General features: G+C 38.2%; 1 pseudogene; it reads left to right on the forward strand.

Annotated features, from left to right (window-relative positions):
* Positions 1-5,503: 5,503 nt before the first annotated feature.
* Positions 5,504-25,542, forward strand: LOC129355725 (integrin beta-1-like; annotated as a pseudogene).
* Positions 25,543-25,751: the final 209 nt, after the last annotated feature.

Below are 25,751 nucleotides of genomic sequence, written 5' to 3' on the forward strand. Positions count from 1 at the left end.
TTTACCTTCACAAAGTTGATTGGGTTGTCCAGTTCATTTTGTGTTTCATGGATCAAAAGAGCGCTTACGTATGTCCCTTTGATTAATCTTGTTGGAATACAGAACACCAGGTTTGCTTTTTATGGGCGGCCCAGTCCTTTCAGTCCAAAGCAAGAGCTTTTGTCTGTATTGTTAGCATTACAGCTGCGTCTCGCCACAGATCCTGTTGTCTGCAGTTTTATGTTTTATGTGTATTCAAGAGATCGTTTCCACCACCATTTGGACCAGACAAAAAACATCAAACAAACCGTGCCGACCCATCCCATACCTCTCAGCGGAAACGAGGCTAAGAAGACTATTACCCAAAGAAAACTAAGGTTACCTAGGTTGGTGGTTTGGGCACATCTGGGTCTCAGAGAGACCGTTTCCTCTGCCAGTTGGACTCTTACTGGACAAGTGGGGTTAAACCCAAACGTCTAACGTACCGTCCTACTATAGGACAACAACGCGTCTCGTGCCTGTCAGCAGTGATGCTTTTCTGTCCCCCAATCAATGGACTGTGTTGCCTGATTCCAGTATCTCAACCTAACTGTAACGTACCATTGTCCTATGGACCTACAACTGCAGGCGGCCGAGGAATAGTTTCAGTACGGGGTCGGGTCTATGGGCCGTTTTTACAATGTAAACAGACAAAATGGCGTACCAATCTACACTGATCCGTGCCAGTCTGCCATAAGCAGAGCAGTTCGAGGTCTTGATGGTCACATTGTCCAAGGAGTCTAATGGCTACAAATAAGCACTGGATAGAAACTTCTTTAATCCATATAAAGTGTTTCCATTGCAGTTTTGTGAAATACAGAATTCAGATACTGCTGAAAACCCCATTTCCAAAATTAGCGTGTTCCCATTGAGGAAATTTATTTGAGTAATTCCATGGTCCATTGAAACTCAGCTACTAGAGGCACCAAAAAAGCCTGGAAGCCTGGAAAAGCATTGGGATTCAGAATCACCTGGGGGACAAATTTCTGGGTTTTTGTTTCTTCAATGACATAATTTCAGATGATTTTGGAAAAGTTTGGGGGAAGCCTTTTCCATTACTCCTTTTTTTCCACCTTTTGACACAGTTCTTCTTCACTATAGGGATCATTTAACTTAATTTTTGACATAAAAAATGATCATTTTTGAAGATTTAAGGAAGAACCACTCCTTGTGAGAAAAATAGACTATTTCCTTCTCCAAAGAACAGATAGACATTTCCATTTGGTTGAAAAAGAAAATCCTGAATGTGTGTTGTTTTATCTCAGCTGAGCAAATAATTAGATTTTATTTAAGCCTAATTCTTTATTGCATTCATATTATCTTGAATGTTGAGGAATGTTGCTTTACAATTGAAAAGAAAACTCTGGGAGAAAAGCTGTTCTGTCATTCAGCAGCTTGTGTTCAGAGCATATATAAATGATAAATACACATCACAATGTATTTTCTCCTCTTCCATAGGAATGTCTGATGTTTCAGCCGGACTCTTCTAAAGGAAAGGATGCTGCAGCACTCGTCCTGAAAACAAATGTTGCACTGATATATTTAAAAAAGAAAAAATCTATGTGTTTATGATGTTGATTTATGAAAAGAGAGGAGGAAAGACGAGAGGACAGTGTTATTGTTGCTTCTTTTTAACATGGTTTTAGACGGCCATGGTATAATTATGAATTGTACAATTTACAGAGATGTTTTCATTCTCGAAAAAGCTTTATACGAGTAACGATTTTATTTACTTGGTATAATATCACCTTGTGTTTTTTGTACCGTCATTGATGTACGTGCCATTGTTTTCTTCTGTTTTTCTTTGGATGACAAGAGAAAGCGTTTATTTTCTGTACCGTTTCTGTAGTTTTTCTTGTCTAAAAAAAAAAAACAAAACAAAGGAAAACAAGGAAGTAAAAGAATCAAAAGCTGTGAGGCCTTATGTGACTTAAAGTATTGTTTGTACTTTGACTTTCTTGCTCCACACCGACTCATCCATCTCTGTTGTTTCAGACTCTCATCACTGACTATTACATTCCAAAGAATTGGGTCAAATAAATGTTTTAAAATAAAACTTACTCTGGTCTGTTTTATTTTTTAGATTTTACCCAAAATTTAAATTTCTGGAACCAGCCAGCCTTTCACTAATTACCAAACACTGTATAGTAAAAATGTGTTAGCTTACGCTAGCATAATTTAGCTCATGTTTTGCAAACTTTATTGCTCAAATGATGTCATCAAGTATAAATGTTTGTGATTTTTTAATGGTTTTAACCAAATATTTTTGCTTAATCTTCCATCTCCAAGTCTAGCTGTCAACACAGTTTGCACAGTACATTGTACTGCTATGATGCTAGCATGATAATGCTAATTTTGGTTGCTCTTACTGTTAGCATGCTATTTAGTTTGTAGAGTTGGAATTTTCAGCTTTGATCTTTCACTAATTATCACTTAATACATTAAAAGCAGCCAATAGAGGATAGATAAGACATTTTATTATAACTTCTATAATAGCATGTTTACGCTAATATTAGCAGTTACTGTTAGCATAAAGAGTTAGCCAGTTTTGTTGTCATTGGCAATGACAAAAAAATAAAGAGTTGTCCCTTATGAGAGTAAAAGAATAGGGCAGTAAAAAGTTTTTCTTCACTTAATATGTTTTGATTCCTGTTGGCATGCTAACAATAGTTAGCATGCAGTTAACATTATTGTTATTGTTAGCACTGAGCATTCTACTGTGTCATTTCTTGTTACCCTGTTAAATTATGTTTTTCAGCTGGGAAAATTTCAGAACAAAGTAATATCACAAATAAATATTCATAACATTGGGCTACATAATTTAAGAAACATGTGTAATTATGTTTAATAATTTTTTGTGCACTGAATGCTTAAATTTAGGCTTATACTTGTAATCAAAAGAAAATTTCCATTATCAGTTCTCTGGTTTACAAAATGAATTATCTGGATTAGCCACTATTGACACTAAAACTATTAAAATCTAACCTCAAGTACATAAAAAATATTGCCACACAGACCCCATATTGTTGCTTATTATAGAATTAAAATAAAAATACACCCTAAAAACCATTAAAGGGGCGTACTTTCTTTTCATCATGGCTGTAGTTACAGGTGCGCTCTACACTAGAGTTAATTAAAACTGCAGTTTTATAAAAACAGATGGTGTTTAACAGCATGATTTTAGTCGGAAACATCACCTTTATTATCTCTATCACCTCACATTTGGTCCTAGATTGCATTTTCAATGTATCCTGCCAGGTTTTGTTAATTATTACTAATGGCATAATTATGAAGTACATCTGTTGGAAGTCTGTGCTGCGAATTGAAAAATAGCACTCTCAATTAAATCTTTATTTAATGAATATTTTCAGTTGAAATAAATAAATTTGAAAGTGAATGCTGTTTATTATTCAGGCAAACCTTCAAAACTGTACGATAATTTACACATCCCTTTACAAAAATTCATAACTTTGTTTGACTGAAGTAATGTGGTTTTCCTTCTTAAAACAAGGAAATAAGCAAAAGGCTGAATTAAAATTAATCTCCAAATACAACCCAATCAGATGTAATTCAATCAGGAACAATCCAGTGATTTTACTAAAATATTCTCCTTTATTTTAATTTTCTTCAAATAAACAGATGTGAAGTTTGTCAAAATATGTTTTTTATTCATCCTTCAAACTTATTTTGTTTAATCAAAAAAAAATTGTCTCATTGTTATTGCTTAATCAGTTATTGTTATTGCTCTTTCTACCTGTTGCCTTTCTGTAACTAAAAGCATCATATCATCATGTTTTCTTTACAAGTATTACATTTTAATATATACTTTAGATACGTTTAATCATGTACAGTTTAATTGTGTGGAAATTTGCCATGTTATATGTATGTTTTTAACTGTGATCATAATTAATATTTTGTTTAATTTTACGAGAGTTAACAGCTGTCAAGTGCATCGCCTGCTGTTCGCCTCTTTGGCCACAAGGTGGCAGTGTTGCAATAAAAAATGCAACACTGCATTTTTTTAAATTATAGATCTTAAGATAATTGACAGTAATGTATAAAAGTTTTGGGCAACATTAAATTCTTGAAGGCTGTCTTGGTCATTTCAGTTTCTTTTGGACTTGTTTTTATTCATTTATTTATTTTTACATTAAAGTTTACAAAAATGCCAAAAGGAAAACATAAAGATAGGTGACTCAAAGTTATAAAAATATACCTGAAATAGTGTATCTTATAGTGTCTTCAACCTGAGTCTGATGTGAATTGCAGTCATTCCAGCTTCTGTTTGGTTGAGGTTTCCGACCTCAGTACACTTTCTCATAGATATTTAATCTCACTGAGATTAAATCCACTGTCGCAATAATCCATTGTGTTGCAATGCAGCCTCCTTAAAAGTGGCTTGAGGGTTTCATTAATTTAATCATCTGATCTCAACGGATAATAAATATTCTTTAAGTGTGAAAATTACTTCTTGATCTTTGACTTCTTGATTATTAACGAGGAATTTTATTATTGTAATGGCTTGCAATAACGCAAGCATTGTTTTTCTTTTCTTCTTGAAAAACTTTAATGTTTTAGGGACTCTAATTTGTGTCAAATCTACAGTGAATTATCAGATATACATCACAGAAGAAGTGTGTGGTGATGGAAATAATGTGCCAGCTTCTGGTGAGAAGTCATAACAGTTTTCTGAAATAAAAGTGTTGGATTTATATTTATAATGCAACACTTTTCTTTTGATTATTAAATGGCTAATAAAAGAAACTTCAGATTAATATAAACAATATTTGGCAGACTTTCAAACAGGCTACATTAATCTTATTATTAATTATCCTCAAGACAACAATTTTCTTCTTTATTGTGAAAATATTCCACAAACAGAGCTGAGCCCTGGTGTGACAGAACAGACAAGATTATGAAATGCATAACTGAAAAGTATAATCAAATAGTTTAAATTATGCAATTCAAAAATGTTTTTGCTTGTTATTTCATGCTGGTGGTAGAGAACAGCAAAACAGCACCAACTCTGATAACAGGAAGTCGTGTTTTTTCAACTTATAAAAGGAAATTGAATGTAACTTGTTAGATATTATTATCCACATTTTTTTTTCAATTCACTTAAATAATAAAAATAATTGCTCTGTACATTAAATGCAATTATAGAATCGCCTAATGATTACTACTTTCCAACTTCCTCTTATTGATTTTGTATTTTATTCATCAATACATTATTAAAGGTCGTATTTACTGTGTTAATGTGTAGTATTGTTGTAAATAGTTCAGAGTTTGCAGGAGAAATATGAAAATTTAAAGCTGAGTTTTCTGCGCATGCTCATAAAAACGGTTTTCCCCACATCCGAGGTGAGCAAGGGTTCATTCTCTGCTGGTGTGTTTGTTCTTCTTAAGGCCGCTTGCCGCTGTACTTCCGGTGTGGGCGGGTTAGTTTCAGAATAGGGGGTTTGTTGAAGTGAGGCAATAGAAAAAGCCCCACCAGTATTATACTGGGACCAACAACGTGTCCCAACCAGATTCTGGATCCTCAATTACTTCATTTATAAGGAAAGAAAAGAGTTTTGTTGCTCCTGTGTTTTACCCCTAAATTGTTGATCTTCACGGTGGTCAAACAAAGCGAACCCAGATAACAGTTTTAGCTAGTTGTTTCTCCAGGATCCGTTAAAAAAGGGACACTTTCTGGACCTAATGTTGCTCTGACTCAACAACAAACACCCCGTCAAGCAACGACTTAAGGTAAGTAATGTTATTTTAATTTAAATTTACCCAGCTCTCTCTCGATTACAGCAACTTAAAACAAACAAACAAACAAACAAACAAAGTGAGCGTCAAGAAAGGGAAAAAGCGGAGAAAGTAAAGAATATTCGTCTTCAGGGTGTGGATCAACGACAAGCTAGTTAGCGGTCGAAAAGTGGCCGGTTGCTTTCAACACAAACCAAACAAAGGGGGTTTAAACGGCCTTTCTGTTTAAAGTTGAGCAAAGGCTGGGAATTAATCCGAATCTGGGTTTTGTGGGAAAGTGGGCCAGAAGGAGCCGCTTTGTGCGGCCAAACTGGGCAGAACTCTGCTAGCTAACACGAACTGGAGACAAAAGACAAAGTTATCGATCACTTATCGGCTTCATTCTGTCTGTTCATTAATATCTAAAACGTTCTGATTGGACCTGAATGACTTATTTTGTTGTTTCATGGTTTTAATCCATATTTTTAGACAACCTTAACTTGTCAGTTGTGTTTAAAATGTTGCAAATCTCAGCTTAAAAGTTCAAAGTGCTGAAAAGTGAAGACCTTTTATCAATGAATGAGGTTTGAGATGTTGTCTTTGGTAAGAGATGTGACTTTTTGCCCAGGGCGCCATGTTCATGGGGCGCCCAGGTCCAGACATGCTTCCATCTACAGGAAAAACACAGGAAATGAACCAAAATACTGGGTTTTTCTACTCCTCCAAGCCTGTTGGTGGCGCTAAACATGAAGTATTCAACACGTGGCAATATGCGCTGTGATGCAGCAAGAAACGAAAAAATGTAACCCTCAGTTTTTGTGGTCATTATGTGTGATGTCGTTGGGTCATAGGTCATTGTCGAGGCTAGTTCGTTTGCGTTTTGAACCTGATTTTTGTTGTTGGCAAAATTAATTGAACTAAAGGTTTTCTGTTTTAGTTTGGTTTTATATGGTTGTGACATTTGTTTGGTTTTAATTAGTCATTATTGGTTAAATGTTGTTTAGTTTTTATTATAGTAGCAGTTGTAGTTTTTCCACTCCTTGGTTAATTTTTAGGAGCAGAATTAAAAAGGTATTGTGAATATGTATAGATCGATTGGTTAATGAAATCTTAGACTTTTTTATCTTGCTTGTGTAATAAATAGGAAGGTAGTTATTCATGTAACAGCAGATGTTGCAATCCTGTTATTTTTCTAATTTTATTTTAGATTATATTTGGAGTTTCACTTTATTAAAGCTGCAATAAATATTTTTTATATAGCTGTTGAAACTGTCACAATTTTTGACAGGGTGGTATGAAACAAAATCTGCTAAATAAACATAAAAATTAAGTTGTTCTGCCCTATTTTCTGATAACTAGAAACAATTTCTTGAATTTAAATCAGGGCCACAAGCGGGGTCATAGTGCTGTCAATCATCCTCATGTTCTCGCCCTCGCTCTCTGTTAGCATAACGTGCTGTCAGTGCTACAGCTTTTTAGCATAGCCTGTAAGTTGTTTCTCTTCCATTAGCACATTGAGCAGCAAGTACATGGGGTGATTGACAGCACAATTATGTAAAGAATCTATTTTCTATAAAAATTATATATTGCAGCTTTAAAAAGTAGATTTTAGGTGACGTTGTCCCTAAAATAGACTTTATTAACTTTATGAACTTTTATGGACTTTATAAACTTTCTGTTCAGAACATTTTACTCATCTGGTTAACCAGATCTCACCTGGCTCTTGTTGAGCCTAGCCCAGATCTGTGATAAAACGTGGAGCTCAGGTATGCTAACAGGTCTGGTCTTGTCTTTCATTGACTTCCTGGAAAGGATTCATAGCCTGGAGGATGTTGTTTTCTCTCTGCAGGATTAACGAGAAATCTGATCCCATAGGGTATAAATCTGCTAATCTGTGAAAGTGCATATCTGCTGCAACAACTTGCTCTTCTTTGTTTCGGATCAGTGTTGCTAATTTCAGACATAAGGAAGGGCTGCAGACTACTGAGTCACTTCCCTTAGCGACATTATTGTGCGTTGTAAACAGGGAGCGCCATCCCCGTAGAACAGGGTCGTTCTACGTTACTCAACACTGAACCTTCACCCCAGACCCGTCACCCATGAGTCACTACTGACTTGAATTAAACTACAGCAACCATCTGACTGTTTGTGTTGCCTTCTCTGAAGAAGAAATGTGTGCTTTTTTGTGGATTTCAGTTTGTTTAAAAAGTCAAGGAAGATATTTTTCTCGGTTCTGGTTGCAGTTTCTGTGACGTTGTACTGGAATGCATTCCCTCATCCCTCTAATTACAGCTGGGAGTTTAGGATTTTCTCCCTATGCAAAGACGTTCAGTGAGAAATTCTCCCTTTCTTCTTCTCAAGTTGACTTCTAATTTAATCTCTGAGGTGTTCTAGCTACAATACGGAGGATTAAATTACCACAGCCCTGTAATCTGTTGTCGTTAGAGTTTTTTTCTTTGGGATTCGGTATTTCAAGGGACTAAAAATCTAAAATATTGGAGAAAAATCCAACTTTATAAGATGTGCAAAGTGAAAGAGCACCGCTTCTGATTTAAGGAACGTTTTGTACATGTTTATAGCTAAACTATGTAATGTTTTTTTTTTTACATATTTGCTAAAAGTATCATGTCACTACAGTATAAAATAAGAAACATAAAATGAAAAGCAAAAGTTCTAGTTCTAAGCTTGTGGCTTGTTGTTGCTGTAGCAACTGCCTACCAAGATGGCTGCCGATTACAATGTTTAGGGAAGTGTGATAAGAACTACATATCATGACAACAATGAATCAAAATCACAATAAATGATACGATAAACGTCAGACCCTTTTAGCTGAGAGGCTGAGCACTGAGTCTTGATTGATCCGCTTTTACTTTGCTACTTCAGTTTGCTTGAAAATAACCATTTTATTTAGGTCTGCTCTACATGATCTGCCTGATGAAGGCGGTATTTATATCTAACAGCTCTTCTGTACTCAGTGAAACATGAAGGGAAATTCCTGGCCCTACAGATTCCTTGGGGTTAACAACAAGCTGGAGTTTGATTCAGTGAAGGAAATGGACAAAGGGTCAAGTTGGGGCGTTTATGTAACCAAAGGACCAGAAACAAACTCTGGGTCAGGGGCAGGTCTGGGCCGACTGGACGACCCTGGGGGGCAAACCAAATGGGCGAAAAGGAAAGAGGACGTGCTCCCATGTTTTATTAAGACAAAGATGTGACTGAATGAAATATGAGATTAAATGAGAAGTAATCCACAAAAATAAGAGTTGCTTAACATTTTTACACTTTCTAAGGAGTTTGACCAATACTTCTCCTGTTTTTGCTCAGGTTCAAGTACCTAAGACAAAGAAAATAGACAAATTTATTTCAAAGGAAGTGCAAAATTAAAAACCAACCTTATTCTGAAGAGCGTTTTTCCACTGCGGTCTGGTAGGTCTGAGGTATGGAGTTCACCAGTCGGCAGGTCAATCTGAAAGTTTTCTGTGTTTATTGGTGCATCGCCAACAGTGATTAAAAAATAACCAATTCTACTGGCAGATTATTTTACTTCAGTTGTTTCTTGTGTTATAAGTGAAATTATCTACAAGTGGAACAAGTTATTTTTCCTCAAAATTAAGGAACTATCTACGAAATATAAGCTCTTTTATGTTGCTGAAAAGTTACAGATTCAGATTTTGGCCGATAACAGTTTTTGGTCTGAAATGTTGCTTAAAGTATCATGAAAGTTGCTGAACTGGCAAAAATGAGGAGACATGTTGACTGTAAATGTTCAGACATGACCTGGTCGGTCGGTTTGTCCGTCAAAACTCACAGGAGAAAAGAAAAGCACATCGGTTGATTTTTAGACCTTTGCCACGGTTCATGACGTCAGTGGATAAGATCAACTTCACATGTAAAAGTTGGCGGTTTACTGATCTCCCAAAATCGGCACCCAGTGTTTGAAAAGCAAAAAAAAATACATAAAAATATTTCTAGAACAGCAACTGTGGAAGACCCTGTGTCTGGTTTAGATCGACAATGATTTGCAGATTCCTTTTCTACAAAAAGTGGACAACTGTTCTTTATTAAGATATGATCTTTTTAATACATATTCAAAGACGTAAAAACAACAACAGTCTTAAGAAATAAATGTGGCCCTTAATGCTCTCAGTTGAACATTTTTGGCACTATTGGTGCAGATAGTGCGGTGAGCTTCTAAAGTCATGCGTTTACAGTTATAGGAAGGAGAAGTTGCATTAAAGGGCCGGCGTAGCTCATCGTGTTGCCGCGTTAACGTGACCTGCAGTGGTGTGGAAGTGGTTTCAGTGCAGTTGTGTTGTCATGAGAACAGATGCCATCAGTAACACATGTGGTTAACCTTTGATCCTCAGAGCGTAGCAGCCACAGAGACCAGCAAGCTGCTGCCTTTATTTACGTTTTCTCTTGCAGGATGCATGCATGTGCAAAGGTTAATGCGTCGCATGTGAATGCGCTGTTTCTGCTTCTCTTGGTGTCAGAGTGGACTCTTCTGTACCGTCACACCTCAGTTTGTTGTTTATTTTGAAGATGTTTAGCAGGAAGCAGTTTCTGCAAGTTCCCTTGAGGTCGGGTCACATTTACCATAAACTTAACCACATGGGGAAGGCATTGTTGGAGCTTGAACTTTGACCCTTCATTCTCCACCTGGATAACGTCAACTTTTGGTGCAACAAGTCAAAGAAAGGTCAGGAAATCTGCTGAGCTAAACCAGCTCTGTCGTTCAATAAAAACACACTGGCTACGCATCAGACCACTAAATAAAAACACTTTGTTTCTATTCACTCCAAGCTGCATGTTGACTCAAAGGAAGGGTGCTCAAAGTGGGGCTCGGGGGCCATGTTTTGACCGCTGGACTGATTCTTTATGCTCCCCTTGCCTAACCATAAATGAGGACAAAACTACAACTTTTAACAACCAACAAACATATTAAATGTTATCATTTACAAACCTTCTGTTTCTTGTCTGTGGTTGTGTGGCAGAGTTGTCGTCTTGCAATCGGAAGGTTGTAGGTTTGATTCCAGCTTCCTCCTGCCATATGTTGATGTGCCTCTGGGCAAGGCACTTAACCCCAAATTGCCTACCGGTCTGCGTATCGGTGTATGAATATGTGCGAATGGGTGAATGTGACTCTAGTGTAAAGCGCTTTGAGTGGTGAAAATGACTGGAAAAGCGCTACATTAGTTCAGTCCATGGTAACAAGGACCGCATCTTCTCACTGACTTGTAAGTAAAACTCAGTGGAGACAAAATCTGGTTAAAACTTGGCTAAGTACACCAGGTGTTTTTGGATGAAGACTGATACAGATCTTGATTTTATTGCTGAGAAATAAAATAGATATTTGAAACCTCATAAAGTTTTGGATCGAGGAAAAAAAACATTTTGATTAAAAAAAACCCTCAACACCACGAGGTGTTCTGAAGAAAATAATGTTTTTATGAATCAGTTTACTCACGGCTAAAGTTTAAATAAACAAACTGCTAATAATACAACAGAGAAGTTTATCATGTACTGAAATATTTTGTATTTTGTGCGAATTTTTAATATATTTTTACTTCATCTGCTTGATGTTTAAATGCATGAATATCTGTTCTTTATTTTTAATGTTTGGGTTCTTTGCTTGTTTTTGCCTTATTTTCTGTCTCTTCTTCTCTTTGCTTCTCTTTTTATTTGATCTTATTTCTGTCTTTGTTTTTTCTTTCTTTTTGTATCTATTTTACTTGTGTTTTATCTGCCTTTGTTTTTTGTATTTTCCTTTTTCTTTAGTCCCGTCTATTTTTCTTGTTCTTTCCATCTTTATTTCTGTATTTCTTCTTTTTTTCCTTTTTTTCTCGCAATATTGATTTTCCCATTGGTTTATCTCTAATCATCACTGATTGAAATAAGTGAAATTACATTTCTACATAATTGAACTTGAATTTAACTCGTCATTAAATGTTTCTACATTACATTTTTTTACTATTTTACAGATTAACGACTATCAAACTTCCTGAGCCAAAAATCAAGTTTATTTTATCACTGCAAACAAGCCAACTTCCTCTACATACTAAAAGGTTTTGTTTTCTGACCTAAATTGACTCTAAATTTAGTTTTTACATTATATTTTATGAATCTTTCTCTTATATTTACATCTTGTTTGTCTCTAGCTGAGATGCGTGACTCCTGGCCTCTGACTGTAATTAAAGGCTGTGATGATGAGCAGTGTGTCTGTCTGTCCATGCAAACTCATAATTATCATACTTTACTCATGTTCTTCTAAAAATTAGATGATATTTTTCCTGAGTTTCATTTTATAGATCCAGGGATGCAGAATAGATTATATATTTTACTCTATTTTAATGTTTTTCAGTGTTTTTTCTTAAAAACATTTTCCCAAATGTGTTTTTCAGCATCAGCTCTGTTTGTGCCGTTAATGGGACCACCTAAAATCATTCCGAGGGCGATTCATTTTTCAAAATTAATAAAATCAGATCAAGGCCAGATTGATTTGCAAATTGCAACCGTCTTATAATTGCTGTAAATGCCCAGAATAGGCAGGTCAAATGTCAGATAAAACTTAACATTTGTATTAGCTGGAGAAAAGCCTCCATCTGTCCAAAAATGTATCTAAATTACAGAAATGTGCAGATCATTAAATTTTAGAACAAATCTGGTTTCTGCTCCTGATTTTATTCTTGTGAAAATATTTTTCTAACTGGTTTTATTCTGCTGGGCTCTTCGGGTCGCTGGTTTCCCTCCAGCGGCTCTGAATGCCTCCAGTCAGTCAGTCATCGCTCTGCAATCTGCAGCCCAGGTTCAAATCCCCGGGTAGCAAACAAAGCCGGTCTGTGGGAATGCTGGGGCGAAGCGTTAATGCTGTAGAAATTCTCCACAGCTGGGGTTGGTTTGAATTTAATTATGCTTTTTGTTGCGCATGTTGCACACTGCCCTGAAACAACGCCTCCATTGTCACAGCCGAGCTTTGATTTTTTAAAATTTCACTTTGTTTGGCACATTTTTAAACTGCAAGTGTCATCAAGTTTACTCTTTTCATCGTGTTCAGATTTGGAGCTTGCATTTGTTTATTATGGTGAGGAAAATCTTTTTAATTTTTTGCCTTAGTTTTGATACCTAACCAACTGGCACTCTGCAGGAATTTAAAAGCTCTCTGGTGGGTTAAATCACTTTCTGCTGTTTGTCACAAGCAACTCTTTGTCTTACTTTATTTCTTTCTATTTCAGCCACTATTCTATTTTTAAGATCGATCCATTGATTTGTCGACTCGGCTGTTAAGAACCAAATATTTTCTGCAGGGTAAATTAACACAGTTCCTCTACCTTTTATCAAGGAAACGTACGACGGCCGCCTGATTAAATATGGTCTCATAAACATCTAACCGTTCTCATAAGCTCTCCTTGTTGCAGTCTGAAACCCACGTCTCTAAAGACCATGGCTGTTTCTTCACGGTTTCTCATGAAAGCTGCTGCTGCACATCTGCTGCAGTCATTGCACGTCTGCTGCTCGACTCGGTTGGACAGCATGTCCTGGGGCTGCGCTCCTCCTCCGTCTGTGTTTTTCTCTGTCGGTGCTTGTTTGGATGATAATTTGCCACAGCAGTGATGAGTCTGTACCTGAACTCCACGCCCACAGCAAAGCACGACAACATTTCTGAGTTCAGTGCTGCAGGTTTGTTAAACCAAGTCCCTGAAAGCTGCTTGCAAACTTTGATTGCATCTGATTTACAGCTGAATGAAAATGCTGACTTTCTTCATCAGCTTTCAGCCATTATTCAGTGAAATCTTAACGCTTTTGTAGCGCAATTTACATGACACCAGGGACCGGAATCTGTCTTTGAAACTGAATTTCCTTTACCAAGCAGAGGTGTGAAAATTCACAGCTGTAGAGATTATTCTACTCACGAACAGGCAGATAACAACAGGTCCCTCATGAAAATGAGATCCAGAGCTCAACGCGGTTTACCTGGTTAAATAAAGGAAATAAAAAATAATAATAAAAAAAACAAAAACAATGCTGTTCAAACATCCACCAGTAACTCGGTGCTAAATTACCTAATGGCAGAGAAACAACTTGCAGTTCCAGGAAAACAGTTTATCTACCGTCTTTGTTGCTGATGAGCTGCGTCATGTTTTTTAACATCCAAATCCCACTGATCATAATGTAAATGCCTCTGATCCGGTTTAACAAAAACAACACAATTCAGGCAGTAAACAAAGATAAATTCAGCTGCATTATGACATAAAGGGGAACATGTTTTATCAGTTTATCTTTAAGAGAAAAAGAAGAACTTCTTGAAACATTAAATTAATATTTAAAGGAACATGTCCTTAAAACGGTCCCATTTTACAGAAAGTTTTCTTTTTTTGCTGTTTTTATCGGTATTGCAGTTTAACAGCTGCTTAATTAAACTAGACCACAGAAATAAAGTCTCCTAGAATTCACACTGTTTCAAGTTTCTGTTTTTTATTCCTTCTTTACTTTCAATTATTTGTGCTCCAGTCAGTTTTGATGGCGATGGCCTTCTCGTTGTTTTGTTTTGTGCTGCAGTACTTTATTTAAATGTTTCAAAGTTTAGAAAACATGAACAAAGCATCGAGTGCAGTTTGAAGGCTTACGCTTTGTTTCTGGTGTTTGCACACACAGATGATGTGATCACAGCTTGCAGGCGCCACTTAACTGTGATATTTGTGTACTAATTCGTTCAGGGTCACAGAAAGTCTGCAAACGCAACAAATCCAAAAACTATACAGTTAATTTTAGGCATAAAACATGTATGTTTTACTACAAATCCCACTTGAATGTCATTAAAATAAGATATATCAGAAGATGTTGAACTCTTTGTTTTTACTAATTCATATTTACCTTTTTCTCTCTCACAGATGAATCTCCAGTTGCTTTTTATAGCGGTTTTATCAGCGGTCATCAGAGCCAGCTCAGCTCAGCAAGGTAAGAAGCTGGTAAATATTAACCGGCGCTGCGTTCATTGACCCATTTTCAAGATATTTATTTATTAACAACCAAATGACATTTTTTCAAAGCTACAACCATCAATGAACATTTATTGACATAGTCAGAGAGAAGACTTTAGCTGCTCAAGCTTCACTGCCAGCTGAATCGACTCGCTCGCTCTTTGGTTACCTAGCAGTTACTCTTGCTGAGTAACTGGCGCAGCAGCAGTTTAAGGTTTCTCCGCCGTTCCTCACAACTCCTTAAAAACAAACAACGGCTTGGAGTGAGAACGCTTGATGAAGTATCTCAGACATTTGAAACAGAAAAACTAATCAATAATTATCGATATCGACCGATATGAAACGGTTATATGGTGATAAGTTTTTCAGCCATATCGTCCAGCCCTAGTTTCTCATGAAAATGCTTAGTTTTTCCTTGACCTTTCACTAAAAATACAATTAATGTTGTATTAAATGTGAAATAGCTGTTGGGAGATTTCAAATATTCGATAAGAGTTTAATAATTTGGGCAACAGTTTAAGGCTCGAGGGACGGCATCCTGCCAGTTTCAGATGAGTTTTCACTCCCAACGCTGCTGATTTAAATGATCCGACTACTTCAGCAGAAAATAACATTCTGCTAACGAACCATTTGATTCTGGGGTGAAAAACCAGGGAAAAAAACGGAAAACATTAAAGATTTCTTTTATTTTTTTTCTTAATTTTTTTTGACCTCATCTGTTGGTCCGCTGCCTGAAACATTTCCCATCATGACTCACTTTTCTGGGCTGGGATGGGGTTTCTTCTTCTTCTCCGTCAGGCAGCAGCTGGTTCGAATCAGTGAGCTAATGGAAAATGTCTTGTTCACTGTGGCTCAGAGCAACTTTTCTCTTTCAGATGGCAGCACATGCATCAAGGCGAACGCGCAGTCATGTGGGGAATGCATCCAAGTCTCTGAAAAGTGTGGCTGGTGCACGGATGAAGTGAGTTCTGTCACTAAAAGCTGAAGAAAAAACTTTCATGAAATATCTTTGTTGGCTTTTTAGATGCTTTTTAAGAGGCGTCATTGTTTCTTTTTTAAAAGAAAAACAAAAAAGCCCATTTAAGACAAGTTCAAATGTCAAGTTAAAATAGAAGGGGTAGAAAAAAGTTTTATTGTTTAAATTTAGGTCACAATCCTTTTAATTAGTCGTAGAAAGAACAATATTGGATGCAGTTAGAGTTGAAACAATCGGTTATTAAAACAACCTCCAACTAATTAATAATCATCAATTGGAGTATAGATACTTTAAAAAGTCAAGTTGTTCAATGAACAGCACACTCAAATCTGCAATTAAAGCAAACATTTACAAAGTGTTGCATTTAGGAGAAATGTCTGTTAATACACAGAACTTTTGCTATCAAAATAATTAATTTAATCGATTAATCCCAAAATTAGTCAACAGATCAGCCCTGCACTTCATTGATGTTAAGTTGAGGAGAAAGTTAAAATCTTGACAATATAATTAATACAAATGATGAACTCTAAAGACAGTGGTCAATGAAAAATCTGGAGAATGTAAATTTTTTTAATCTGATTAATCAGAATATTCGATTAATTGTCAGAATTTTGACTAATTCCCAGAACAATTGATTAATTATCAGAATAACTGCCTGTTGTTCTGATTATTTTTCAGTTTCTTTGAATCAGAGTGAGCTGACTGATCTTGGCTCTGACTCAGTTCCTGAAAAAATCCAACATCATGTTCTGAGCAACCAAACTGGGCCATCTTTCGGGGTATTGCTACTTGCAGCAGCATGCCGTCAGCTCTTCATTCTCTTAATGACACCTGTGTTTATCATCTCGACCCGGATTGGTCAGCATTAACCTGCATGTCAGGGCACACTGCTTATTTAAAATGGTTTCTAACATCTGTGATGCTTGTTGGATCTTGTTTTGCCTTCACCAGAAGTGAGATTGGATTTCCACCTCATGAAATTCACCTCAACTTGTTTGGACTTCTGTTGTTTTTACTACAATGTTTATTCAGCTAAAGCGGCGGCCAGTTTATATAAAGGAACCCAACCAGAAGAGAACACAGTCAGGCTATTTTTGCTGTCTTTTGTTGATCTCAAGCAGAAGACCTTGACTATAATTACTGAAAGAATGAAGTAAAAACATGTTTTTGTTTGTCGTCTCATGTTCTTCCTCTGAGTGTTCGGCGTGTGGCATCCATTACGCACCATTCTGCTGTTTCTTCCTGTTCCTCTTTAGTCCAGACGCATCGCAACAGTTCATATAAAACAGATGAGCTTTTGCTACCCGGTTTGTACTCCAGATGTTCTTTTATTTATTCAAATTCAGTGAATTTACATGTCAAAATTCTTAACAGCTGATGTTCAGTTGTACCTATGCAGTTGAACTTGCTGCAGTTCCCTTTGTGGGGAAGCATGAGGTGAGGATGGATGGTTGATTGCATCAGTTAAGTTTGCAGCAATCCCTTCTCTTGAGGAACATGTGGCTACTAACCCTGACTCTGGTAGCACTAAGACAGTTTTGCAGCAACTCCTTCTCCACAGCAGCTTTTATTCAGACCTTTTTTTGTGTATTTTTAATGCGAAAAGTTATTTAAAAATTTAACAAATTGAAATTTAATTTCTTTTTTTAACTATGTCCCACTACATTGTCTTTTTATTGTGCGGTCGGTTTTATTGTGGAGTCGTTGAGTTTGTGCAAATGCAAATGTCCATAAATTTAAGAAATGTTTCTGAGACTCTGCTACTGCAACAGTTGGCAACATTTTCTGCGTGTTTTGAGGAAACCGTGTTCTTGTAGAGTAGGTTCTCCAGAGACAGCTTGGTTTTTGTTGCCTGATTCGTCTCTTGAGTATTCCCCTGATGGCGCGTTTGCTTTTTTGCAGAACTTTCTGACCGTTGGTTCGCCCAAGTCGGCCCGCTGTGACGACCTTGAAGCCCTGAAGGAGAGAAAGTGTCAGCAAGTTGAAAACCCGCGAGGAAAAATCATCATTAACCAGAACACACCGGTCACAGTTCGCAACACCGGACCTGTGAAACTGAAGCCTGAGCAGATCACCCAGATCCAGCCTCAGAAACTCACACTCAAACTCAGATCCGGTAAAAAATGTCTCCCGTTTTCATAATGAAAGCCAGAAATGTGTGAACGTTGTTAAATGCTGGGGTTTTGAGGTGGGAGGAACCGATTTTCTATGCTTTATCAGCTGATTCTGTTTTTGTGTTTTAGGTGAACCGCAAACCTTTAGTCTGAAATTTAAGCGTGCGGAGGATTACCCCATAGACCTGTACTACCTCATGGACCTCTCCTTCTCCATGAGAGACGACTTGGAAAATGTTAAGAAACTTGGCACTGACCTCATGAGGGAAATGAAGAAAATCACCTCAGACTTCAAAATCGGTCAGTGGAAAACAGTTGAGGTTCCTCCGCCGATAAAAAGCGCCAGATCTGGTCTAAGAAGGGAGGCAACAGCTAATTAATGGTTTATTGGATTAAAATTGGTTTTAATCTATAAATAACGTCTGGTTAGACCAGCGGTTTGAAATGTTTAAAAGAACAGATTCTGTCCCAAGCTTTTAAATAGTTATAGTTTATTCATTTCTTTGTACTGCACCACCATTTTTTCTACTTTTAGGTTTTGACAGAGAGAAAAACAATGATGCATCACAAAATACTTTTAAAAATCACAAAGTTTCCAATCAAATTAGAAGATAAATAATTCTAAAAACTTTACTAATTCTAGTAAATCTTTTTATTTTCCTGGGAAAGCAACAAGAAAATAGAAAAACTGCTGAATACTCCCTTTTTTTATGATATCTATATTTACTAATTAAGCCAGCGCTGGTGCTCATCCTTCAGTGGAGCCAGTTGATGCAGAAATAATCATGGCGGAGGCATCCCAGAACAGCAAAGCCAATCGGGCCAAACAGAACCCGGTGGGGGATGTAAAATGCTCTTTATGTGGTTCTGTTTAGAAATATAAACACCTGGAAAGCTCCTTGAGTTATTATCTTAATAAAGATCACTGGAACACGTAATTTTCAGTTTTGTCAGTCAGTATTTAATAGAGGGGACACAAAAAACTGTTCAAATACCATGATGTGCTTATCGGTCATCATATTTAGCTAAATAATCAGAAATTATTGTGATAAATATTGTTTTGAGACGAATAATATATTAATAATTAAATATAAGTAGTATTGTATCATAGTCCTGTTTTCTTTCCACCGGTATCTTGATTTAAGCCACGTTTCCATTATTATTTTTACATAAAATCCTTCATGTACCTCGCTAACCACTAGGGGGCGTTTAAGAAAGACAGTTATAGCTCAATAAATCTGAACTCTCGCTTTAGTAACCATCTTTCCTTAAACTCCCTGTAGGTTTTGGTTCGTTTGTGGAGAAGACGGTCATGCCTTACATCAGCACCACCCCGGCCAGGCTGCTGAACCCCTGCACAGGCAGCGAGAACTGCACCAGCCCCTTCAGCTACAAGAACGTCCTGAAGCTGACCGACAATGAGAGGAATTCAACCGGCTCGTCAGCCAGCAGCAGATCTCCGGCAACCTGGACTCCCCGGAGGGCGGCTTCGACGCCATCATGCAGGTGGCCGTGTGCCAGGTGAGCGACTCGCTAGTTCGGCCAGGCGACGCTGCTTTCAGATCAAATCTGTGAATGCAACTTTGATTAAAAGTTTTTTATGCAACTTTGCATTAGGAATGTCATTATTTACCAAATGACACTTCATGACAACAGTCCTAAAAATTTCTGAACTCCTTCATGTTGATGACACTGTGATTTGAGTCTTGTGCTTCAATAACGTGTTACCATTTTTTCTCTCACTTTCTTTTCTAAAAAAAATGAATTACAAAAACATTTTCAGAATGTGGCTTTTATTTCAGTCATTCTCTTTGTGTGTTATCAGATGGAGCATTTTGTTTATAGTCATAGTGACTTAAAACCAATTAAATTTCACTCCTTGGTATTATTCTGCAAGTAAGCCTTTATTTTGGCATTATGAAGACTGTATTTTGATATTATTTAGACTTTGAACTCTTTCTTATGACTTTATGCTGAATTCAAAGTGTAAATAGAAAGAAGATGTGAAACGTTCTTGTCAAACAAGTTGGCCGCCCCAGGCGCTGACATCACTCTGAACAAACAAAATTTGGGCTAATCAATAACATTGATTTATTTTCACGTTGTGGCTCAACCAGCGGAGTTTCTTGGTTTTGATCCCAGGATCAGATCGGCTGGAGGAACGTCACCCGGCTGCTGGTGTTCTCCACCGACGCCGGCTTCCACTTCGCTGGAGACGGGAAGCTGGGCGGGATCGTCCTGCCCAACGACGGGAAGTGTCACCTGGAGAACAACATGTACACCATGAGCCACTACTACGTAAGCAGGTTCATTTAAATCCCACGTCTCTCCTCTCTGACACGCCGCTCTGAACATCAACGTCCGTGTTGCAGGACTATCCCTCCATCGCTCACCTGGTTCAGAAACTAAGCGAACACAACATCCAAACCATCTTTGCTGTGACTGAGGAGTTCCAGTCGGTTACAAGGTGAACTATCAGCTGTTTTACTTTGACTAGGACCCGTTTATCAGACCTGCCTCCTCTGACCCTTCCTCCCTCTTACAGGAACTCAAAAACCTCATTCCTAAGTCGGCTGTCGGGACGCTGTCCGCCGACTCCAACAACGTGATGAAGCTCATCATTGATGCTTACAACGTAAGAACTGATGGCTTCTGGGTTTTTCATTATAGTTTTGCTGCTTTGTGACTTTTTGTCTAATTTAAGTTTTAATTAGTCTATAGAATGTCTTTCAGTAGTTATTTAGTTTTTTATTTGTTAAAGTAGTAGTTTTAGTTTTTCCATACTTTGGTTAATTTTCAGAGTATTGCATTGTGATTATTTTCTCATTTATTTATTTCAAACAAGTTTTTAGGAAAAATGAAACAAGTAATCAGTAGGACAAGAGAAAACATGTGAGCAGCCATTAAATCCAGGAAAGATTAATTTATTTTCCTCTTTTTTTCTTCTTTTTGCAGTCTTTGTCCTCTGAGGTTGTTCTTGAAAACCCGAAGCGGCCAGAGGGAGCTACTATTTCCTACAAGTCCATCTGCAAGGACAACATGGTCAATACAGGAGAGAACGGGAATAAGTGCGTCAACATCTCCATCGGGGACGAGGTAACGCTGAGAACCCTGGAATATCCTGGAACATCCTGGAATCTGTGTCAACTTTAACACTTTCCTCTGGTTATTCAGGTGCATTTCAACATCACTGTGGAAAGCCATAAGTGTCCATCTGATGGGAAACCGGAGGTGTTCACTATCAAACCTCAGGGCTTCAGGGAGGAGGTGACCGTGGTTCTGGATTACATCTGCAACTGTGACTGTGCGGCGAAAGGAGAGCCCAACAGTCAGCGGTGCTCTGAAGGCAGCGGCAGCTATGAATGCGGATCCTGCAAGTAAGACGTTCTCCTCCTGCTCTCCTTCGCAGAAAAGGTCAAAACAACTTCTGGGCAATGTTCACCGTTTGCATGTTTTTGTGTTTTCATTCACCTGAATGACGTCCGTCTTCAAATCTACCAAATCAAGCTCATTGTAGTGACCACAGGCTTCGTTGTTCACTTGCCATCCAGAAAAGATTGTGCAGGAGGCTCCATTGATACTTTTCAAAGATGTAATGTAAATTCATATAGCTACGCATCTGTTTGCAGCCATTTTCTCATGGGAGTGTAAACGTTGAGTTGGGGGGCGTGCCCAGCAGCAGTTAGAAAGGAGCAAACTAAAATTTCATTGTTTAAAAATTATTTTGTGATAAAAACGTATTAAGTATTGACTGAACTTCACGTTGTGTTTCAGGTGCAACGAAGGACGCATCGGGCAGACGTGCGAGTGCAGCAAGGACGACGTCCGGACCGAGGACCTGGACGCCAACTGCAGAAAAGACAACGGCACAGACATCTGCAGCAACAACGGCGACTGCGTCTGCGGGACCTGCGAGTGCAGGAAGCGGGATAATCCTGCGGAGGCGTACAGCGGCCAGTTCTGCGAATGTGACAACTTCAACTGCGATCGCTCCAACAACAAGCTCTGCGGAGGTCAGGAACAAACGATTTACCTGCATCGTTTAAAAGCTGCTGCTTGGATTTTATCAGGCTGCCTTCATCTGATATTATTTAATGGTGACAAGAGGAATGCTGAAAAAATCTATAATGAGCAAAAGCTTTTGTCATCGCAGTCGCTAAATGCTCAGTATCATTATCAAGACATCAAAAGTAAATCTGATAAATTATATATTTTGCTTTCTGCATGTTTCTCAGCTTTATCTTTTCTTTAGTAACATTCAAGGTCCATGGCAACGAGAGGGAGAAAAATGAGAGGGAGCCAAAAGAAATTGATAAATTTTTAATCACAATCCAGCAAAGCGACGGCCATTTGCTGAAATGAAGCCATATGGATATTTGGCACTTTAGATGGAAAAAAACTGTTTTCTTTAAATATCTTCTACTCAGAATTGGCAGTTTTAGCTTCAGGAAAAAGAAAAAAAATCTTCTATTACCTGCAATGTAATAGGGACTTTGTAGATATTTACAAAAGGCGTAAATTTATCAACGTTTGAATTTCTGAGTTTCTTGGCAGAATTTTCTCCTCCTTTTTTCTGTCTGCAGTGGCCGTAACACACCGTCGTATTTGTTAACATTAACATCTTTATTAATGGATTAATAATTAAAAAATAACCAACAGCTTTTCACATGTTGATGTTGGATGTAATTTTAACCATAAATGCATTTTTCACTCCAAATAATGACGCATTATTGCATTTTAGACAATAAAAAGTTTTATTTTCTTATTTTAAAAGGAAATTGATTTATTTGATTATTTTAATGTATTTTTAATATTACATAAAATTGTTTACTTTTCAAATAAAAATGTACACTGTGGTAAATTCCTTTATCAGATTAATCATTAGAATAATGTATTAATCGATAGCTCTTAAATCCGTTTAATCGTTGGGTTAATTGATTAATCGCTGGCTCTTATATCTGGTTCAGACTCAGCCGTGTGTTTTCAGTAGAATAAACCATCGGGTCGTTGTTTACTTTGCATTAATTCGGTTGCTGCTGTTTGTGTGCAGGTCACGGACGCTGCGAGTGCAGAAAGTGCATCTGCGACGCCAACTACACCGGCAGCGCCTGCGACTGCTCCATGGACACCTCCACCTGCGTCGCCAGCAACGGCCAGATCTGCAACGGACGCGGCGAGTGCGAATGCGGCAGCTGCAAATGCACCGACTCCAAATTCCAGGGGGCGACCTGCGAGGCCTGCCCCACCTGTCCAGGTGTCTGCACGGAGCACAAGTGAGTCAGAACGCTTTCAGAAGTTTCGCCCAGCTTTTCTTTTCTGTTAGTCTGTCATTTTTTAGTGTTGCACTTTTTTGGAGGTTCCTGAATCTCATCAGCCTGCGCGTCTCCTCAGGGACTGCGTTGAGTGTCTGACCTTCCAGACCGGAGTGAAGAAGGACGTGTGTAAGGATGAGTGTAAGAACTTCCGCCTGTTCCGGGTCCAGGACCAGGGCCAGCTGCCACAGCCCAACGACCAGAACTTCCCCCAGGTCATCTGCAAGGAGCGCGACGAGAACGACTGCTCCTTCTACTTCTCCTTCTCCGTCAGAAACAACACCAACGAGGTCTACGTGGTGGAGAAGCCGGGTAGGTCAGGCTCGGCCAGATGGGTCCGGCCGGGGCCAGATGGGTCCGGCCGGGGCCAGATGGGTCCGGCCGGGGCCAGATGGGTCCGGCCGGGGCCAGATGGGTCCGGCCGGGGCCAGATGGGGCCGGGGCCAGATGGGGCCGGCCGGCCAGATGGGTCTGTTCTTTCATCCGTCTCTGAGTGTGCTGGTGTTTTCCGCCTCAGAGTGCCCGTCCAGCCCTGACATCATCCCCATCGTGGCGGGCGTGGTCGCCGGCATCGTGATGATCGGCTTGGCGCTGCTGCTCATCTGGAAGCTGCTCATGATCATCCACGACCGCAGGGAGTTCGCCAAGTTTGAGAAGGAGAAGATGAACGCCATCTGGGACACGGTCAGTTGCTTAAATCTCTCAGCAGGAGTTAAACCTTAACTTAGCTGTTAGCTTAAAGCTGCTAAGGGCTCTATTTAACAGGCTTTAGCTCATATCTGCAGTGATGCTACGCCAGTTTATTAGCGACACTAATCTGGATGTTTTTGTTGTTTTGTGAGGCCAGATAATGAAACAACTCAAATCTTACACAAACTTGTGTAGAGTGCCACTAATGTAGAGAAAACAGATGGATGGAGGTAATTAAAGGCGATTCTTGGAGTAAAACCTGCTAATGCTAATGACTTGATGCTGTTTGGAGGTTCAGCTTCAAATGACCTGAAGCAGCTTTAAAACCAGGTTTAGATCAAACATAATTGTTAAATGATGTTAGAATACTTCAGCCAAACAGTTTTAAGTGGTTATATTTGTTTTTCTTTTCCCTTCTTTCTATTTTTTTTTACTTTATTTTATTTGGAGACTTTAGTATTTTTTCAGTTATATATGTATATTTTTCCCATTTGTATGTTTTTTTTATTTTTTTGTTTTGTGTATTTTTTACACTTTTATTTTTTACTTGTTGAAATATATACATATATATACTCTTTTTGTGAGACACAGAGTACTTAGAGCGAACATATTTAACAGGTTGAAAACAGGCTATGTGAATGATTTTCACATATAGCGAGTAAAATAGTTAAAGTTCAGTCAGACTGGATGAAGAGTGAAATGTTTTTTCAAGTCCAGCAATCAATTTAGGTACAATAATCTGAATGAAAACAGTAGAAACATGGAGGTAGATGAGAACATTCGGAGCTTTTCTTTCTCTTCTGTGAGGAAGGAGTGGCTTTGTCTTCTCCTTCTAATGCTGCCACCTAGTGGAAGGGACTTGCAACCAAAAAAATAAACTTTTTCTTCTGGTCTTTTTTTGTTTTTATTTTCAGGGTGAGAATCCGATCTACAAAAGCGCCGTAACAACCGTGGTGAACCCAAAGTACGAGGGGAAGTGATGTCGCTTCTTTCTCCTTTGTGACGACACTGTACCTGGAGAGGAAAACGGGCCGAGGCGAGCGGAGTGGGGGTTTTATACAACGTTTGCTGTTTGTCGTCGTGACATGATAGAGACGCATCCTGCCACTTTCTGTTTTTGCTAACTTGTTTTTATTTCCTTTGCTTTATTTTGGATTTTTGGAAGATTGTTGTGTTTTTATAACTGGACTTTCCGTTCATCGGGTTCGCTGCTCAGCGGGAGGTAATCAGGAATCAATGTTTTTAAACCAATCAGGCCAAAGGTCTTTGGATCTCTGGAGCCGTTTTAAACCCTCCATGTTTGAACTGAAATGTGTACAGTGTGTTTTGGGTTCTGTAAAGTCATATATCTGCAGCTGAACAATCATTCAGAATCGGTTTTCTCTTCTTTCTGGCTGAAAGGACGTCGGTTTACAGCAGCTTTACTCTTTCAGGTCTCATTTTGCTTAATTTAAAGCTCACTCAGGTCTTTCATCTGCAGCAGCACCAAATACACACCTTGTTTTTTTTTTTTTTTTTTTTTTAAAGATTACCACTTTAAATTTAAAGGTTTTTTTTTACTTCTTGTCTCAATCAAATGTTAAATCTACAGAAAACTGGAGTTTTGATGAAAACAATTTTTTCTGTTCTGACAGGAAACTGCCGCCATTTTTTAAGTGCCTTCTTTTACACATCAAGGCAAAGCAGTTTTCTCAAATTATTTATTAAATAAATCAAACACCCCAACATCTGATTGTGTTCCTTACTGGCATGTAAAACGTTTGGTAAATTTCAGGCTCTTAAAGTCAGGACCTGAACAAGGGTCGCGAGGCATCATTCTAGGGGTCAGTTGTAGCAAAATATTTTCCAAAAAAACTTTTAACTGTTAAAATATTAACAAATGGCTGTCCCTGCATTCGATAAGTAGGTTTGAACATTTTTCAGTTTGATG

The sequence above is a fragment of the Poeciliopsis prolifica genome, unplaced genomic scaffold (genome assembly GCF_027474105.1).
Source record: "Poeciliopsis prolifica strain line A6 unplaced genomic scaffold, Auburn_PproV2 SCAFFOLD143, whole genome shotgun sequence".
Lineage (NCBI taxonomy): Eukaryota > Metazoa > Chordata > Actinopteri > Cyprinodontiformes > Poeciliidae > Poeciliopsis > Poeciliopsis prolifica.